The sequence below is a fragment of the Carlito syrichta genome, unplaced genomic scaffold, assembly GCF_000164805.1.
Source record: "Carlito syrichta isolate Samal-C Ts95f unplaced genomic scaffold, Tarsius_syrichta-2.0.1 Scaffold301697, whole genome shotgun sequence".
NCBI lineage: Eukaryota > Metazoa > Chordata > Mammalia > Primates > Tarsiidae > Carlito > Carlito syrichta.
Genome location: NW_007245793.1, coordinates 88,970 through 93,206, shown reverse-complemented (window position 1 = coordinate 93,206; position 4,237 = coordinate 88,970). Strand labels below are relative to the sequence as shown.

The following is a 4,237-nucleotide window of genomic DNA, read 5'->3' as shown; positions in this document are numbered from 1 at the left end:
GCAGTTACAGAATAAACATTCTTCTCATCAGTATATGAAATATACTTCAGGGTAGACCATATGTTAGGCCACAAAACAAGTTAAAAATTTTTAAAATCAAAATTATATCGTATTTTCTCAGACCACAGTGGAATTAAACTAGAAATCAATAACAAGATGAACTTTGCAAATTGTATAAATACATGGAACTTAAACAACACACTCCTGAACAACCACTGGGTCAGTGAAGAAATTAAGAAGGAAATTTTTTAAAATTCTTGAAACAAATGATAACACATCATACCAAAACCTACGAGATACAAAAAAAAAAAAAAAATCTGTGCTAAGAGGAAAGTTTATAACAATAAACACCTACATTTAAAATGTAGAATAATCTCATCTAAACAATCTAGAAATGTACTTCAAGGAACTAGAAAAGTAAGAATAAACCAACTCCAAAATTGGTAAAAAAAAAAACCAACAAAAAAAGATTTGCCAAACTGAATGAAATTCAGATTAAAAGAAAACAATAGAAAGGATCAACAAAACAGAAAAGTTCATTTTTAAAAATAAGCAAAATTGATAAACTGCTGACTACACAAAAAAGTGAGAAAAAGACCCAAATAAGCAAAATTAGAAATTAAAAAGAAGGCATTAGAACTGATACAGAAATTTGAAAAAAAAAATCATTACAGACTATTATGAGCAACTTTATGCCAACAAATTGAAAGACCTAGAAGAAATGGATAAAATCCTGAACACATACTACCTACCAAGATGAAATCAAGAAAAAATTAAGAAAACCTGAACAGACCTATAATGAGTAGTGATTTTGAATCAGTAATAAAAATTCTCCCAACAAAGAAAAGTCCAGGACTGTATAACATCCTGCCAAATTCTACCAAACTTACGAAGAACTAATACTAATTCTTCTCAAACTACTCTTAAAAAACTGAAGAGACAGACATTTTTTAAAACTTATTTCACAAGACTAGCATTATCCTGAAACCAAATCCAGACAAGAATATAGAAAAATAAAATAAATTAATAAAACACTATAGACCAATATCTCTGAAAAAAGAGAGATGCAAAAATCTTCAATGAAATACTAGCAAACCAAATCCAAAAGCACATCAAAAAGATAATACACCACTATCAAGTGAAATTTATCATACGGATGCAAGAATGGTTCAACATATGTAAGCCGATAAATGTGATACATCACATCAACAGAATAAAAGACAAAAACCATATGATTATCTTAACAGATACAAAAATATTTTGATAAAATTCAATATCTGTTCATAATAAAAACTTGCAACAAACTAGACGCAGAAGAAAAAGACCTCAATATAATAAACTCTGTATATGACAATGCCACAGCTAACATCAGACTGAATTAGGAAAAGCTGGAAACTTTTCCTCTAAGAACTGGAACAAGACAAGGATGTCCATTTTTGCCACTCCTACTCAACGTAGTATTAGAAGTCGTAGCCAGAGCAATCAGGCAAGAGAATGAAATAGAAGGCACCCAAATTGGAAAGGAGTAATTCAAATTGTTGCTCTTTGCAGATGACATGATCTTAATTTAGAAAAATGTAAAGTTTCCACCAAAACACTTTCATATCTGAAAGCAAATTTAGTAAAGTTGCAGGATACAAAATCAATATACAAAAATCAATAGTGTTGCTATGCATCAATAATGAACAAGCAGAAAAAGAAATCAAGAAGCTAATCCCATTTAAAATTGCTTCAAAAAAATAAAATACTGACCTCATCTGATGCACCTAGTCTCTCCTAACTTTGGCCTCCAAAAGAGGACCCATACTTGTACTGGACCCAGGCCAGATGACCTCTCTCCCAGGCTTTACCACTATGCCAAGTTTACCCTGACCACTGAGTCTGCCACAAAGAGAATAGAAGACAACAACACACTTGTGTTCATAATGGTTGTTAAAGCCAACAAACACCAGATCAAACAGGCTGTGAAGAAGCTCTATGACATTGATGCTGCCAAGGTCAACACCCTGATTAGGCCTGATGGAGAGAAGAAGGCATATGTTCAACTAGTTCCCAATTATGATGCTTTGGATGTTGCCTACAAAACTGGGATCATCTAAACTGAGTCCAGCTGGCTCATTCTAAATATATATCTTTTCATTTAAAAAAACCATAAAATAAAATACCTAGTAGTAAATGTAACCAAGAAGGTGAAAGGCCTCTTCAAGAAAAACTACAAAATACTTATGAAAGAAGTTGAAGAGGACACAAATAAATATAAAGACATCTCATGCTCTTGGATCAGAAGAATTAATATTGTTAAAATGACCATACTAATCAAAGCAATCCATAGATTCAATGCAATCCCTATCAAAATGCCAATGACATCTTTCACAAAAATAGAAAATCCTAAAATTTATAGGAAACCAAAAGAGAGCCTGAATAGCCAAATCAATCCAGAAGGGAAAAGGAATTGGAGGTATCATACTGTCTCGCTTCAAAATATATATTTCAATACAGTCACCAAAACGGGTATTGATATTGGTATAAAAACAAACACATAAACCAATAGAACATAATAGAGAACTCAGAAACAAATCCACGTATTCACAGCCAACTGATTTTCAACAAAGGCGCCAAGAACATATTTTGGGGAATGGATACACTTGTCAATAAATGGTGCTGACAAAACTGCAGAGTCATATGCAGAAACTAGAACCCTATCTTTCACCATATACAAATATCAACTCAAAACGGATTAAAGACCTAAACATAAGACCTGAAACTATAAAACTAATGAAAGAAAACATAGGGAAAACTCTTCAGGACATGGTCTACACAAAGATTTAATGGCTAAGACCTCAAAAGCACAGGCAACAAAAACAAAAACAGACAAGTGGGAATATATTAAATGAAAAAGGTGCTGCACAGCCAAGGAAACAATCAACATAGTGGCTCTGTTCCTGCCACCACTGAGTCGCACAGAGGCAGAGGCTCAGGTGCATTCAAGACTCGGCAACACCCAAACCCACCACTATGGCTGAGGAAGACGTTGCTGCTAGGGGTGCAATGGATGTGAACATGACCGCTCCCATCCACAATAGCCTAGCACGTGGAATTCATGAAGTTGCCAAAGCCTTAGGCAAGTGCCAAGCCCATCTCTGTGTTCTTGCATTCAACTGTGACAAGCCTATACACATCAAGTTGGTGGAGGCACTTTGTGCCAAACACCAAATCGACCTAATTAATGTTGATGACAACAAGAAACTAGAGGAATATGTAGTCAGGCCTGTGTAAAATTAACAGGGAGGAAAAACTCTATAAGTTGTTGGTTGCAGCTGTACAGTAGTTAAGGATTATGGCAAAGAATCTCAGGCCAAGGATGTCATCGAAGAGTACTTCAAATGCAAGAAATGAGCAAATAAAGCTTTGTCTCAATTTCTCAAAGCACAAAAAAACACAAAACAGGTTGAAAAGACAACCTGTTGAATGGGAGAAAATATTTGCAAACTATTATCTGGCAAGGCAACAATGTTCAGAATATACAAGAAAATCAAACTCAACAACAACAACAACAAAATAACCCTATTAAAAAGTGGGTAAGGGACATGAATGAAAATTTCTCAAAAGAAGATATACAAATGGTCAATACGTATATGAAAAAAATGTTCAATATCACTAGTTACCAGAGAAAGCCAAATCAAAACTACATTAAGATATCATTTTACCCAGTTAGAATGTCTATTATTAAGAAAAAAACAGCAGGATTCTGGCAAGGACGCAAAGAAAAGGAAGCTCATACATTGTTGGTGGAAATATAAATTAGCACAGCCATTATGGAAAACAGGATGGAAATTTCTCTACTGGATATTTATCCACAGGAAAGAAAACCAGTACATCAAAGGGATATCTGCACTCTACACTTATTGCAGCACTATTCACAATAGCAAAGGTAAGGAACCAACTTAAGTGTTCATTAACAATGAATAGTCCATCAAAAAAAAAAAATGAATGGGCAAAGAAAGTGTGGTACACATACACAAGAGAATGCTATTTGGTCATAAAAAAGAAAAAAACTGTCATTTGCACAACATGGATGGAAATGGAGATCATTGTATTAAATGTAACAAGCCAGGCACAGAATAACAAACATCATATATGGGAGCTTAAAAAGCTGATCTCCTGGAGGTAGAGAATTAGAATGATAGTCACCAGAGGCTGAAATGGATGTGGGAAAAGGGCTGGAGAGAGGTGGGAT

The 4,237-nt window shown here is 34.3% G+C and overlaps 1 pseudogene; it reads left to right on the top strand.

Annotated features, from left to right (window-relative positions):
* The first annotated feature begins 3,015 nt into the window (after window positions 1–3,015).
* LOC103257416 lies at window positions 3,016–3,396 on the top strand (annotated as a pseudogene).
* The last annotated feature ends 841 nt before the right edge of the window (window positions 3,397–4,237 follow it).